This window comes from Protomyctophum bolini (assembly GCF_963924005.1).
Source record: "Protomyctophum bolini genome assembly, chromosome: 3".
Classification (NCBI taxonomy): domain Eukaryota; kingdom Metazoa; phylum Chordata; class Actinopteri; order Myctophiformes; family Myctophidae; genus Protomyctophum; species Protomyctophum bolini.
Window position 1 is genome coordinate 46,370,356 of NC_137864.1, and position 17,350 is coordinate 46,387,705.

Below are 17,350 nucleotides of genomic sequence, written 5' to 3' on the forward strand. Positions count from 1 at the left end.
GAAATGAAAACCCCATGCATTCTCCCATCGGCACTTCTAATATAATTTATTTAAAGACGGTTACGCCGCGGACAAAGCCAACTCGGATCGTGACAAATCATGACAACGAACACAATGTTTTGGGCCGATCAAATAATTTATAAGACGAAAAACAAAACAAATAGTGTTGTCTCCTGACTTTCTTTTCTTCTTTCTAATGTCACGATCCGAGTTGGCTTTGTCCGCGGCGTAACCGTCTTTAAATGGGAGAATGCATGGGGTTTTCATTTCCTGGGCCACTCGTTTTTCTGAAAGGGGGAGGGACTGCGGTGCTCTATAGAATATAGAAAGATTTAACCAAATTTCCCCATACTGTAGGCTACAATATTTATTATTTACATAATTCTGGAATATGATAATGTGAGTTTAATAAAACCTATTATACTTCATTGAACGTCAGTCGTTTTGTTTCCCCCCTCTATACCAAATGTCTTTGCTGAAAATAACTTCTCTACAAGCTCACAATGACGTGATGCAACGGAACCTTAGAGTGTATATGAATAGAGACAGGACCCGGGGGAAACCCTGAGGCGAAATGGACATAGTGGCCGAATTTGGTATTGCAGCACTGGCCCAAACACATGAACGCGCTGGTCCGTTGACTATCATTGTGCACGTTCATGATGACACGTGAACGCTGTGTCATACGTGAACGCGTGCAATGATAGTCAACGGCCAGCGCGTTCATGTTATTGGGGCAATCCATCCCAGAATGCACTCTGTTCCTACCCGGAAGGAGGAGTGAAATCGCCTCATGCGCTTTTGAGCAACTCAATGCAAGTGGAAGGGAGGAGAAATCCGGTGCCGTCTCTATTCATACTGTATATACTCTAAGAACGGAACACGTTGTGTGTGCTTGTACACCTGCCAGTAATTACAGAATGTTCAAACCACAAACCGAGATGCTATAGGGTGGTTTATCCTTTGTACAGTACCTTTTTCCTCTTCCCTGCCTGTTTTACAAAATGACTACAAAACATTCACTGCGTGCAAAAGACAGTTTACCTTTCCCTGTCCCGTGTTTGATATTATCTGTGGACAGAAAAGATTGCTTTGCTTCCCAGCCTACCTTTTGTCAAAAGTGTGCGTGCATGTTCCCCATGGCGAACACCATTCTAGCCATTGTCATTAATTGCGTTGTGAGATAGGGCCTCTCTCTTTCAAAATGTGGATGACTCAATCGTTGATCTTGTTAGGAGGCTTTTAGGGGATAGTGGCGATCTCTCTCTATCTGTGGACAGCTGGCCATAGATGGCAAAACCTTAATCCCCAATAACAGGCTTGGGAGATATGACATTTGGCATTCCATATACAAATGAAATGAAATGAATCACAAGTCGCTTTTGTGGCATGCAAAATGCACTGTAGATTTCTTTGTGTTGTGCATGCCCTGAAGCAGTGTTGGGCAAGCTTTTAAATGGTAAATCTACTAGAAATTCATACCGCACTGCGGTCCGCTCTGTCACGTCACGCCAAGTGGCACCACCGATCATTCAGCGCAAATTAAGCTACTTTGTTATATATTTACTTGTTATTAAAGGCTTTTTGATTAACCAAAATCCATAGCCCCAAACAATGCATAACCAAATGTTTTTTTTCCAGAGCACTTGAATGAATTCTAACCCATCATAAAAAAAAGACTATGAGAGACATTCACCAAAGAGGGCAGTTGCCTTTAAGTGCGTGGGGTTCAGTAGTGAAGCTATAACCACAAGCTACTGGGAAATTTAATTAAGCTATAGTTGCTTAGCTTCTGCCCAACATTGCTGAAAATGTATAGGCAAGATTTGAATGGCCATGGTACATGTCAGGGACCTTGGTTGTGCTGGAAGCACTCAACCACTCCGGCATGGGTTATTAAGGAAATTTAAATCATTATTTCATCAGCCAGATGAAAAGTTTTCAAAGGGTTTTGTAGATTGGCCTGAGATGAAAATCGATGCATTGTATTGAATCTGGACTTGTGAAGGAAGCCCTTAGAAAGGATGAGTCAAATGGCTACGCTGTACTTGATGGCTGACCATATCGGCTCCAGGTGCAGATCAGGCTGTTAACCTTTAGAAAAGGTTTAATTACACCATAGTATACTCAGGGTTGATCATACTGAGCCTGCAAGCTGATCACTCTTCAGAATGGAGACAGAGCTCACGCCTCATCACTGAGTTTTGGTGTATGCTTTTAAATTTCGAGAAATTCAGCAGTGGTGGAAGAAGTGATTTTTTTTCTTTTACTAGCAATGGCACAATGTAAAAAAGAGACTGTTACATGTAAAAAGCCCTGTATTAAAATTGTTTTACTTGAGTAAAAGAACAAAGGTAGGCCCATTTCAGAATCATTATCATTTTATTGGATTATTGATTGATTGATTGATATCAAAGCCAAATTCTATACTTTAATTTCCATAACATCGACATGCTCACAACCTGTCGCAGTGCGTAGATGGGCAGTTTTTGACAATTTGTTTGACTGAAATGGAAATACCGGTACTCTAATAATTACATTTCCACCAACAGGAGGTAGAAAAATCTTATGAGTTATGGCAGAATATGCAGTTTTGACCTTCACATGGACCTTAGCTTTTGACCTTTGTGGTTTTTTACTAAAGTGAATAATCACATCGGTGCCTAACTGCCTATTGATAATTCTCAGCACATTTGTTGAAAAATCTGTTGCCACGTTATTTTGCACGCACGCACGCACGCACGCACACACACACACACACACACACACACACACACACACACACACACGCATGCACACACAAACAAACACTTTCAAGTCTAAGTACGAGAGCAGGTCTTTGGGGGATGCATGTGTCTTACCGAATTATGCATGTGTTGTTTTAGTTTTTGAACAGCTAGACAGCTAGGGATGTTGATTTAATTTAGAGGCAGCCAGCCTGGCATGGTAAATTGAACTATTACAGGACTAGCCTACAACTGTTATAAATTACCATGAAGGGCAGTATAAAGTGCACTGCACTAAATAGATTGTTAGGGTAGAACAAGCAAGCATCGGCCCGGGCGGCTGCATGGTGTAGCCGTCTGGGCACCATGGCTGGTAATCCAGTCTGGCAGTGTGCCGCGTGTTCGACTCCCGATCCCGACGGCCTTTACTGCATGTCACCCCCCCCCATCTCTCTCCCCATCAGCCTACTGTATACATGTATATATGTACCTATCCCTCTATGAAATAAAATGAAGGCAAAAGCCACAAAAAAGAAGAACAAGCAAGCGTCAGTTTATAGGCTAGTGTTTCATCCATGCAGCCATAGCTGGGTAAGCACCATGTGGCAGTGACTATAATCATCCAGTCATCCAATCATATTCAAACCAGTCATTATGGTTGTCTTTAGATTCAAGATTCACGAGGTCTCTCATATTAAGAGCATGTTCTGCCAACAGTGATAACAATAATACTATAGCTGGGGTACCACCCAGCATTGCCCGTGCTATTGCACTGGTGAAATATAGGCCCAGCAGTGATTTGGAACCTTTTTCAAGTGAAGGATTTGATCAGCATTTGCACAGGACCCTCATTTGATACAGTTGTGTTTTTTACGTCCGGGACCCCGACTCTGAGAGGGTACGAATCAGAGTCACAGACCTCTATGAGCGCTGCATGGTGATCCCTGGTGCATGATCCCTGATGTCAGTCATCTATGGCATCAGTGCAAGGTCATCAGTACAGTCAGTATCTGCCCTGCAAGCTGCCTGTCCATTGACTTAATGTGTAAAATGTATGTTGTAAAAAAGTCAAAGTGGAAAACATTTCAAAACGTTGCCCATTACCTTCCCGGGATTGTAACTCACTGCTACGGCAAGTTTTTGTTTTTAGCACATAACGCACAGTACAGTATGTGCAGGTTTGACCCCAAAAGGGAAAAATAAATAATGAAAAGCTGTGTGTGTGCTCTGTTCTGTTGTGAGTAAAGAGTTATTTACAGGTTATAAGGGGGTTGTAGTTCTCCCATCGGATTCCCTCACACACTGCTCTCAATCTTTGGGGAGCATCCCCAAGAGCAGAGCCTCTCTGAGTGTAAACCCATTTGTTACGATAAATGGTGTCTTTGACCGAACCAGAAGAAAATAGGAAAACTGCAGTAGCTCTATTTTCCACAGTGTGCACAAGCATTAGCCAAATCAAAATATTCTCTTTGCAACTATTATGTTTTTGACAAATAATATGCTTTCACAAGTCATTTGGGAAGTGGTTTTTTTTTTAGTTGTTTTTGTTTTTTTCCAACTGTCTCATACCACAATTGAAGTCTTGCATAGTACAGTAGTTATAACTCAAAAGTTGTGAGAAAGGGTTCACGTTGAACTGAGAAGATGGAATGATATCATGCATGCATCTCATTATTTCGCGCACATTTATGTACTCATGGTATCCTTTAGCAGTGGTTTCCAAAGTGTTGGCCATGCAGAGGCCAATTGGAAAGGGGAGAAGAGTGAAATAAGTATATAAATAAAAGACTTGCTACTTGCTGTACCCACGGTACCTGTTGTTAGGCACGGGGCCTACTCAGGAACCTTTATAACGGTTATCAGAGTTCCCAGTGTGACCTTACGGAGGAAACCCTGATGTGGCCAAGAATTGTTCACAAGAGCAGATGCGAATTGTACACTCTACGAATAATGTATTGGTGGCTTAGCTCGGCCAATCCGTGAAGCCGATGGGTCGGGTTGGCCAATCAGGGACAAACACAGTCCACAGATAATTTGTTATGTAAATCCAATCGGCTGGATGTTTAACTATAGGGACATGCACAGTGTCAGGGTTTTTATACTATTCAAACATGCTTAAATGAACACATCTCAAACGATCTCAGATGACGTACAGCATTCCTGTCACTGCATTCATTGCTGTACTAATTGAATTTGCTCCCAAACGAGAGAAAATTAATTTAAGCACACACAGAAATTAATTGAGATGACAGCCGTTTAATTGCTGTCAATACAAATTATTATTAAAAGCTGGACAAGGAAGAATTGTGTGCACATGTGCATACAAAGTAAAGTCCTCAGTATTAATTTACTCCAGACCTTAAGGTGTACCCTTAAGGTCTGAATTTGATTCCCTTTGCACTCTCTCTGAACTGATGATTTCGCTAGAATTAGTTTGGACGGCGTGACATCCAAGCCCCCAGTAAGGCTATAACCAACGTTGAAGATGCCACTACCTACTGGCGAAAAGTGGAATTGCAGCAATTGAATGGAAGTGGACGGACGTTCATGACGTCACGTGCGTAAGCCCGGACCTAAAAAATTGAGGTCCGGGGCTAGGCTAGGCTAAACTTCCACTCGCTCGAGCCATTGAGTTATAATTATACTTCCAGAAGTCTTCCGGGTGCTTCAAAACAGGCCCTGCCTGCACTGGTGTTTTTTCTCAATGGCCATTATAGCTTCTGTTTTAGGCTGTGCCTTCGCAGGCTTTTTTCTTGGAAAACGAATGCGCTGTCATAGTGGAATAGCCTGAAAACACCCGGCACCCAAGCACCACCACTTTTGTCAAAGCAAATCAATCTTATTCTGGAAGTCAATGGAGCTCCTCAGATAGCGCTGATAGTGTGATATAACAGCAGGGGCCGGGTATACAGAGCCCTGGGGGGTACTCTGATCAACTAGGTATAGGAATTAAGTTTATTAGGCATTGTAACTAAAAGATCAATATTAGTGGGTGTAATGAAAATCTCACCCGTTAACCTTGTGCAGCTGTGTTGTAATATAAGGCTTTCACTTTCTCACATTTAGATCTTTTTCTAATGATGCTTGGTTTCTCTCTGAATTCCGTTCTTGTCCTCAAACGCACCCAGTTCTACACTCAAGGAGGCCTCCTTTCTCGACTCCTCTCCTCTCACCCCCTCCCCGTCCCCCCTCCCCGGCCCGTGGTGGGTCTCTCATAGCTCATTAACCTTTGTGCTCTGGTGTACCCCTGCGGGCTCCGTTCTCAAGTCTCTAGCTGTTTTATTTCAACTCGGTGTCCTCTCTCGCCGTGTGCTGATTCACGGCTTGAGCTGGATGCTTCCTATCACTTCTATGCAGTTGATGCGTGTGAACTTCTTTAGCAAATTGCCACCTCTCTGTCTCTGCTCCGCTCCTCTGATAACGAAAAATGAAAAAGGTTTCTATCATGCTGTTCGCAGACTCCTCCTGTTCTCCTCTGCCAGGCATGCTAGCCACCTGAGGGTGTCCTCTAACTCTGTGACTGTCATAGTGCATTAAATCAAATATGATGTCCTCTCTGAGCAGGCTGTGACTTAGGTCCTTCGTTGTTTTCTGGGAGGGAATCTCATAGTGACATGTTGAATAGCACTCACTACATTTTACCCCAGTGGTTCTCCAACATTTTCATGTCAAACATTATTTTTGAGTGGTGCAACCACTCCAAGGAACAGCAATGCCCGTGTTAACCTATCTGGCAATGTCCGTGTTAACCTGTGACTATGTATGTGTGTGACTATGTGACTATGAGTACCAGTAGGGGCAAAAGTGACGCTGTTGTGCCAGAAACAGAGAGAGAGAGAGATAGTGTTGCACTGTTGCCTAGTGCTAATTACAGAGAGAGAGAGAGAGAAAGAGAGAGAGAGAGGAGTTGCACCACTCAGTTCACACAGGTGTGATTTTTACTTATAGGTTGATACCATCATGTAGTAAGAGTAAGTGTGTGTGTGTGTGTGTGTGTGTGTGTGTGTGTGTGTGTGTGTGTGTGTGTGTGTGTGTGTGTGTGTGTGTGTGTGTGTGTGTGTGTGTGTGTGTGTGTGTGTGTGTGTGTGTGTGTGTGTGTGTGTGCATGCGCGTGTGTGCATGCGCGTGTGCGTGAATTTTTTAAATGCACAATGAGAACAGGATACCGAATGAGAAATCAACAAAAGGGAAAAGGTTGAACATCTAAAAACATGACATAAACACATATTTTGCCTCTTCCTTTAATTGCACGGCAGTAATTGTGAATCCTGCAATCAGTGTGTTTCAGGGCCCAAAGGGTGCATTATCTCAACAATATAATAAAAGAATGGCAGAAGAGCGTATGGCTTTAATGAACCCAAAACTGCTGTACACCACTCTCCATTTGTGTTCCATTTTAATGGAGTGACTAAACAGTGCCCTTGGCTTGAATTTGAGTAGAGCCGTAATGAAACCATTACACAATAAATAATGCTTTCATGTTGCACCGAAAAACTTCCACACTAGCCACCCACCACCATGCAGTTGCGGATTGAAACTTGATCAAGGCGATAAGTCTCCTTTAAAACCCAGTATGTTTTGCTCTCCATCTCCCAGCCTTGATGGCTTCATGACAAAGGTTGTGTGCAATCATCTGGGGGTTTTTCAAAGACAACCGTTTTGTACTCAATTTGAATACAGAACAATGGCTTTGTGCAAAGATGCGGCCCCTTTGTAGTAACTACATTGTTTCCTCAAGTGTCACTTTTCTTCCATTGTTCTTTGCCATAATTTTATCTGGTACTAAATGGGGAAATTCAGACATTGTACATTTTCCGCCCTATAACTTTGCACTTGAACTCCATCTCTTCCTGTCACCAAGTCTCCTTTTCATTCCTGTCTTTTTACAACTTACAATTCAAAATCCTTTGACAACAGAGGTATACATTCCTTTGACAACAGAGGTATGGCATACATTTTTCCTCAGTGGATACCGTTGACCTGCTCACCTCGTCTGTCTGTCTGTCTGTCTGTCTGTCTGTCTGTCTGTCTGTCTGTCTGTCCAACCATGACTGGTGGGCAGTGGTGGAAAGTAAGTAAAAGTATCAATACTGCAATATAGAAATACTCCAAGTAAAAGTGCGTCGCATTTGTGAGCTTGTATAGATCGGCTATTTTCAAATGGTCGGGATATATGTAGGGGTGAAGTGGTTACTTTATGTTTTGTAATAAATCAAATTCCACAAAGTAACTATAGTAACTAAAGTTTATAAATAATTATAGTGGAGTAAAAGTAAAATGTATAGAAGTAAGTATTAAAAATGTCTAATTCTCAAGTAAAGTACAAATACCTCAACATTGTAATTAACTACAGTACTTAACCCTTTCTGAACGGGAACCCATTTTGGTGTTAGCATCATGTCATGCTTTAGCTATTGAAAAATAGCAGATCTACAAGCTCATAGCGCGCCACCGAGTGGCGCGCTACGAGTTTGTAGGTCTGCTATTTTTTGAAAAATCGAAGAACGACTGACATTTTTTAGAATCTGATCTCAGGTCAGAATGGGTTCATCAGACCAGTGTGTGTCCGGTGGAAACCTCGTATGAATCTGATCTCAGGTCAGAATGGGTTAAATTAATGTACTTAGTTACTTGACACTGCTGGTGACTGCTTCCTTTGGCTCGTTTTGACAAGGACGGGTACAGCAACCCAGAATATTCCAGAACCAGTGAAGTTCTGTTATGTTAACGTCATTCAAAAACTACTCATCAACCAAATGGCAGATTAGAAGCTCGCAATGTGTTGCATTGCGTGTGTTGGGAGTCAGTCTTGGGACTGTGTTCTGTGTTTAGGTTATGCGTACGGACCAGAACCTGCATGAAATACAGCACAGCACGATTCACTTGGTCCAGGTTAGTGGAAAACGAGTCATTAATCTTCCGATGAAACTTGGAAGGAAGTAGGAAAGACTCCCATGTGCACAAACCAGAACCCATCAGCCATGATGACCTTTACTCCAAACCTGTTTTCATCCGAACCCTTTCTTTTTTTTAATGTCCCAAAACAAATTATCCCTAATTAATTTCTGCACTCTTTCCCGGAACCGATACGCAATCTGCAATAAAAGAGTCAAAAGACTGAGGTGCAAACATTGAATTATCTTTTTTCCTTTCTGTTTTCCTGCTTGCTTTGCCCCAAATGCCACCCCGGCCCCATTACCCTTTTGTACTTCTGTCAGGTGATGATTTCTGCCTCATGTCCCTCACACTCACAGTCTTCACTGTAGCAATACGAAGGAAAAATGTTTTTCAACTGCTCGAGAATGAGGTAAACCTTTGCCATCTAGGGTGTTTATTGTTGTTCTTTTTGTGCAGTGCTCTACTACATTATGTACCTTTGGACCGGGCCCTGGCTTACTACCTAGTTTTAAAGACATAAGACTATAAAGTTTGTCGGAGCTGCTTGTTCATGCTCGTTGTACTGCTTGGCCTTTTACATTTTGGTAGTCGTGATGTCGTTAGAACAATGTGGTTGGTAACTCCCCAGTGGATGTCTGGAATCTAATTATGTTTAGCTCTGCACTCACAAACCGGCGAGGGGACATTTGTCCCCCTGTCACATTACTGTGCTTTCTGGGATTTCATTTCTTCCTGGAGGAAAACACAGATGGCACATCGGAATTGATGTGTTTACAACTAAATGGCCCGTGAACATTTTGGCCTGACCTCTTCTGAGTGCCTCATGCGCTAACAGAGAAAAATCTATGCTACGTACCTTTATGTATTTTCTTTTTTTAGGAAAAGTTAAAAACCTAGTATCAGTATCAGCCAATATGTCGGTGTCACATCAACCTAAATAAATTAAATTACTCAGGTGTTGCTTAGGGGAAGTCCTTGTCAATGTTCAGGGTTCCAAATCGATCTTTCCAGGTTTTAAGGGCGTACAAAATACCACTGAGGAATTGTCGGCTATTAGATATCTGTCTAAAAGTATTTAGCGGTCTAGGCTTAATATCTTATTTGTCAATTACTGTTTTTTATGTCTATATATAGATATTAATATTTTAGTCGTTATTTAAACGTCTATATATAAATCATATACCGGTATATTTATAGCTGTTGAAACGATGTTTCAACGTCTAATCTAAGCCTAGACTGCTAAAATAAAAAAAATATTTAGACCAGTTATAACCCATTCTTAGATGGCCATTCTTAGATGCGAATCGGGATATCTGATGTACTTGTTGTACTAGTTGTCAGCTCCACCACACACATGACTTTTTGCTTAGTGCCACCACTTTTGTTTGCTGAGGCTTCCTTTACTCAAAGCTCAGCCAAGCAGTGAAGTCGGGTTGGCCAATCAGGGAAGCCAGTGCCCATACCCCCCTGAACACACTATGCATGATATGAGGCAAATCGATGCATTTGGCATCACACAATCCTGTACATAATTATGATACAAACAACACTTTGAAAATGAATCGCATGAAAGACATGGAATTTAAGTTAAAGTTGACAAAGTTTCCCTTTAAAAGTAACCACAAATTGGTTTATTTTTCATTCATACTAAACTTAATTTTGAAATGGTTGCTGTTTTTGGACAGTCAAATTACCGGGGAAAAGATGACAACATTTTGACCAGTTTTACTACTGTACTGTTAATTCAGCTTTGCTCCGCTGAGTCTCATTCAATAACATAATATGTGAAAAAACCCATCCAGGCCTTAAAGCATACACAACCTCTTGTGCAAAGGTTCCCAAACACAAGCACTTGCCAGATTGTTGGGGCATGAAGTACTAACTGCTTTGCTCAAGGCTATCTTCAACCTTTTCCAGTGGAATGAAATGGGGGCTGCCTGGCGAATTTCTCATTGTTTATATGCTCTCATTCCATGAAGAGCTTAAGAGTGAGGGGATCTCGACGTACTCCTCTGAGCCATTGTGTGTGTTTATCCATAAACAATATAGGATCCTGGTTCTATAGGCATGACCGACTACCGTAAATCCTCATTTACTTTTATTTGTCTCAACCGATTCTGATACCGGGCTTTTATTGGAAGGAGGCTATATGAATGAATGAATGAATGAATGAAATCTATATGTAAAGCACCTTGAAAAGGGACTATATACTAAATGCACCATTTACCATTTACCAGGCTTTCATTTTCGTTTGTGCAAAAAATGAAAGCCTGGAGGAACGCATTGGCCGCTCTGGGCTAGAAGTGGGAGTCAACCCTTCCAGGTGGGCGTCACTTCAAATGATGTGACGTAGCGCTGCACTGGGGGGGAGAGGAGTGGCAGGGGGTGACTAACAGATCGGTGAGATCTAATCAGGGCGTGCATAAATCTCTGCGGCGACCCGCCCCTCTAGACCAGAAACCTAACACATTAGCTCAGGCTAGACTTTATGTTATTGCATAAAGGCAATTATCAATGTACCAATAGCAGTGTAATTGCCTAATAATGAGGGAAGGGTACCTTCCAGGGTTCGATTTGTATTTGCATTTCCTCAACTGGCAAGCTCCCGATCAGCTATTTCCAGCACGGAAAAAAACAACGGAGCATAGTAACAAAATCAATACAGAGAGAGATATAATAGTCACGCACATCCACAAACCATTTAAGATAAACCTTGTCTGATATCAGAAGGGAATGTCATTTGTCATGGCAGAATCCTAGGGAGGAAATGTTATGGATTTCAGCTTTAAGGGAGCTACAGATCTGCAACCATTCTTTTGTGTGGACACTTACGAATTGCATTTACTTGAGTATCATACTTTACTTTTTATATTGTTATACTTTAGTATATTTTAAAGCCTGTACTCCAGTTATTTAACTCAAGTACTCATTTCACTGAGAAACTTTCACTTGTAGCTGAGTAATATTTAACCAGTATAGTATCTTTACTTGGACTCAAGTACTTGAATATTTTGTTCACCACTGGTTGTGCTGTAGCCCTAATCCCAGTCAGCTGTAATGATAACGGGTGTAAGCTTGAGTGACATGTCATGATTCTACTTCACGCAAACAGAGGACACGCACAAGACTAAGCTACCAGACAAGAAAAAGTAAACAGTGGAGCTGACATGCGCGGTATGGTATTGCAACAACTAGCACGGTTCCCGCTTGCAGGCCAATGTATTGTTCATATAAAAGGTGTTCTATACATACGCAACTTGTTATGCGTGTGCGTATATGTGTGCTTTGTGTATGCTTGAACATGTTGTTTTCCTTTCAACCCAGCATCATGCGGACAGACAGACAGACAGACAGACAGACAGAACCGTAAGCATGCAGGGCACAGTACTTCAAAACACTATATCCTGGTCTTTGACCAGTCTAAGACTTACTTTACTTATTTATGCTCTTCAGGTTCAGGTTCAGGTTAATTTATTTGTTTTTCCCCGTGGGGCGATTTGGTTTACAGCAAGGCATAACACAGGCAGGTAACATGAAACACAAAAACACAGTAAAAAGGCACATAGTACACATAGAACAATAAAACAGGATGGCAGTTCAGGTATCAGTGTAACATTATAATTCATAACATTTTCAGAATAGTTGTATAAATAAATAATTCATGCAAGCGAGTCAGGTGACAAGTTACCTCCTCCTCCTATCGGCATTTAGAGCCTGGATAGCTACAGGCACGAAGGAGAACTTATACCTATTGCTTTTGGCCCCTGGAACTTTTAAGCGAAGGCCAGAGGGAAGCAGCTTGAACTCAGAGCTGAGGGGATGGGAGTTGTCCGTACAAATGGACTTGGCTTTCTTAAGCACCTGATTTTTAAATACTTTTGTCCTTTAAGTTTAGGTTTCCATACCAACAAATGATGGAGAAGGAGATAACTGACTCAATGAAAGCACTGTAGAACAGTTTCATTTTATGGATTTGTCAACCTGAAATTTGGCGAGCTGCCTCAAGCAAAAGAGGGGTTGTTGGCCTTCGCCCCCAATGGGGCATAAGGCATCGATAATGTTCCTCCACCTATCACGGTCTTTGGGAAACCGGTTGTGACACGCCCCACGAGCCGAGACAGATCTCCAGCAGATCAGCCTCTACTGTTCTACGCCAAGTGATCTCATAGGCCGGCCTCGTTTCCTTTGAACACTTTCGAAGTTTCCGTAACAATAACTTTTTACAGGGTGGGGTTGTTAACCGTATAGCCTGACCAGTCTAAGAAGTGTAACCATAATATCGATATCTAAGTCAGTGGTTCTCAACCAGTGGTTAGGGGACCACCAGTGGTCCCTGAGGGGGTTCCTGGTGGTCCCCAGCTAAATGATGGAGAGTTGGTAAACAAATGGAAACTTATAGATCCTTAACTCTTGAGAGTGCAAAATGAAAACCATTTGGTTTCATTTTACGCTCTCAAGAGTTAAATTATTGTTAAACATCTGCATTACTTAAGTTAATCTCATTGACAAGAAGTCTACACAATTAGAGAATGCAGAAGAATTGTTATTTTGATCAACGTTTGCCTGTTATCTCTCCTAATGGTAGCCTCGGAAACCCAGACGTTTTTATTTCCAGGGAGGAGAAAAAAAAGTCTGGGTCCGAGTCCACTTCAATGCGGCATAGAGTAGTAGCGCAAACGTCGATCACTCTCTGCTGATTTCGGATTGTCTGCATCTTTGTTAAATTGACGCACACACACACCCGTACACACATACACACACACACACACACACACTCCTCTCTCTCTCTGTCGCTCTAATTAATCAGTCTCATGTCGCGCAGCTGTGTCTAGATTCTCCCGGCGGATCCGGCCGGGCGCTGCCTATATGCCATAGAAAGCATAGGTGGACCCCAGGCTATCCTAATGGTACCAACATGACAATACCAAATATTGTTTAGTTTTTGATCTGAGAGGTTAAATGTCATCAAATGGCCAATCAATCAATGAATAAGCCCTATATATATGGTGAGCTTGCTGGCGAGTTTTCCTATTATACTTTGTGCCCTGGCGTCTTTCTTTTTTCTTTTATGTTTGTTTTTGCGGCTTTCGCCTTTTCTTTTATTTATTTTTATAGAGGGACAGACAGTAGGCTGACAGGAAATGGGCGAGAGAGATGGGGGGAGTGACATGCAGTGAAGGCCGTCGGGATCGGGAGTCGAACCCGCGGCACACTGCCAGACTTGGGCTATACCGGCCAAGGTGCCTGGACCGCTGAGCCACGGCCCAGGCCAGCCCTGCGGCGTCTTTCTTTAGTACTTCCACTTCGGTGCGGGCCGCCTTCATGATGGATGCCCGTGTGTTGGCTCTAACAGCATCAGTATAGGCTGGCTGGGAGCTCCTGCTATTGATGTTGCAGGAGTTTAAAAAAAAAAAGGAAATGAAACAAACAAACAGTTCACAGAACAACACAAAAAGGCACGTAATGTTGTTATAAAGACGACACAGCAATTACTGATTAAGTTGTGTGACTAATCCTCGTTCATCCTGGGGTGACACACACATTGTGTGTGTGTGTGTGTGTGTGTGTGTGTGTGTGTGTGTGTGTGTACTGTGTATCTCACATACTGTAGACTGCAGGAGGAGGATCCATTGGGTACATTCTCCAAACCACCGAATTATGTCAAAAATGGCCTCCAGTGGTAACTGTTTATTAGTCATTAATATTCATTGGCTCACTGCTGTGGTTCACTTTAAGTATGAGACAGTCTGTGGATGCGCTGGTTAGTGCACTATCCATAACATCTAGACATGAACACTGAAGCTAACATTGCAGCCTCATTACAGACACATGCCTCTCCCCAACCTGGGCTGCACTGGGACACAACGTGGCCCCGGACCACCACAACCGGTCAGAATAAATAAATAAATATGCATACATAACTGTACTATTCTCCTAAAACACTACAACGCTACAAAGTGCTGTGGAGAGTGCAAGTGGACCAGTGCACTCACTCACTCACTCACTCACTCACTCACTCACTCACTCACTAAAGAGGACAAAAACAAGACCTGAGAACTATTAGTGGACAGCTGATTGGCCGTTGCGGTAGAGCGCGACCCTCAATCACCCATTGGAATGTAAATGCATGCCTTCCAGCCTTTGTATCCTACTCGTCTGGCAGGTATATATCTTTGAAAACCTTTAGTGCTACGATTGTGCGCGGGGAGACGACAATTAACACATCTTGCCTGCCCAAAATGTAATTCCTGGAAACGCCACTGCACTCGCTCACTCGCTCACTCACTCACTCACTCACTCACTCACTCACTCACTCACTCACTCACTCACTCACTCACTCACTCTTGACTGCCTCCCATACTGATCATCACAGGTGTGCGTGGAGTAGAGGCTATACAGTCTCCATACTATACACAAGTATGCAGTAAGTTCCTTCCTTTGTATAAAAAACTATATATGTGCAACTGTTGAACTTTCCACAGAAGCTGAATGGGGAAGGAGTTGTCAACAATGTCAAGGGCACCTGTCAGCAGGGGTGTTGAACTGTGAGGAATAGGATGTTGCGGTGCGTGCGTGCTTGCCTGCCTGCTTGCGTGCGTGCGTCTGGGGGAGCGTCTGAGGGAGTGGGGGAGTCCGCTGCCTGCTAGCTACAAAGGCAATGCCAAATAGCTTATGCTGCACGATTTGTTACCACCCGCAGTAGGTGACAGTCAGACTTTATTATAGCGTCACCATAACTATGTTATGTTATCTCATTATCTCCTGCCCATTCTGTCCCTCGGCACTGTCTTGCTCACTAGTCCCTGCTCGACTTCGCTATCACGCACCTGCCCCTCTGCCTGGCAGTGGCCAGCCTCTCCTCCTCCATGTTCCACCTGTACAGTACTCAGCTACTGTACAGCAGTGATACTCAACCTCAGGCCCGCGGGCCACATCAGGCCCGCGGGACCATTATGACTGGCCCACCAATGAAAATCTAAAAAAAAGAAGAAAAAAAAATCTGGAAAATGAAATAAAAAATTACGACTTCCTCGTCCACATATGACGTAAATTCCTCGTCCACATATGTCGTCATCATTATGTGGACGAGCAAATCGACATGTTACGATGACATTACGCCATGATGATGCACGATGATGAAACGCCCCTCACTTCACACGGGTGTGAATTTTTAAAAACAACTGAAACTAGCAGATCTACACGCTCCCAACAGGTCACAAGCACTGTCTTATGCCCTATGTGAAATATGTGTAATGATGTCTTTCCTCTCATTTATTTATCCACCTCTGTCGATGTAAAAGAGTGTTCCAGGTGGTTTGCAGAGTGCGTTGTCTATTAATATCAGGAGGCCAAACGTACACATTGTCAAAGTGAGAAGTACTTCATTGAGGGATGCCATATGGTCCGCCTTGCACACATTAGAGCCCATGGTGACTAAACCACACCCGAAGATGATGGATTGTGTCTTACTGCGGGCAGAAATAATAAGTAATTTAACGGCGGGATGAGAGTTATTTTGGGTGAGGGAGGGTATTTGGAGCTGGAGGGGGAGGGTGAGGGTGTGTAATATGTATGGTACGTGCTTGTTAGGTCCAAGACAAGTCAAGTCAAAAGCAGCAGGTGTTGACCCAAGGTGCTCTGCAGTCGAGGCAGATGGAACACAAATGCATGAACAGTTGAAGCAGGACACAGTAACTTGTTGTTGATGGTGTGAGGGCATTGTACAACCTCCACTGCCTCTTATGTAACTCTGGCTCAGTACTGGAGGAAGTAGTCTGATTATTATTTTTTTTGTTTTTACTTGAGCAAGTATCAATACCACCACTATTATTATTATTATATTGACATGATTGATCATATCATTTATGTTATCTCCATCTCCTATGATTTATATTATTGAGGGGCACTAGCCCCTCCTATATGCCCAGCTTTGAGTGTTTGTGTAAACAGAGAAAGAGAGAGAAAAATGAGGATTCAAATTGAGATTGGCCAGCGTGATTGGGTGGGAGATGTGACATTGGTTGAGAAGGAGATGATGTATGATGTATAAAATCGCACGGGTGTGATTTTATTTTACAAGTAAAAAAATTCACTTGAGTAAAAGTACAAAAAGTATTGCCATCAAAAAATAATTACAGTGCCAAAGTAAAGGTACTAAATCCTTTAGGAAAATAGCCAATCCACATGATGTTGTGAGCTTGTCGTCTATTTTCAAATAGCTGAAGTATATAATAGGTCTACGTTTGTATGTTTTACACCGGTCTATAGTATTCATAATCTAAGTCTGCAAAGTAAAAAAAGTACACAATTTGCCACATGAGATGGTAGTGGAGTGCAATGTATCACCCAAAGGTCTAATGGATAATTGGACATGCTCAAGTAAAAGTACCTTCAAATCGCACTTAACAACAGTATACTTGAGACTAAATAAATATACTTCATACTTAAGTTCCTTTACAGCACTGCCCTGGGAGGCGTGTAAACAGAATACAGCTAAATGATCCGTTTAGCAGACGTCCGTTCCCTGACCTCTTCCTCGCGTGGCAACCGGGCGGACGGTGGCAGCGGCCGGCGGTCAAGACCAGCGCAGAGGAGTCACCGTCTGTTTACGGTGTGTTGCTTTGAATGAAAACCCATCCAGCGAGCTCGGCCAGTAAGTGAAGTCATGCCAGATGGAATGTGTGTGAAAACAAGACAAGACAACAGAGTGTTGGTAGGGTTCTGGG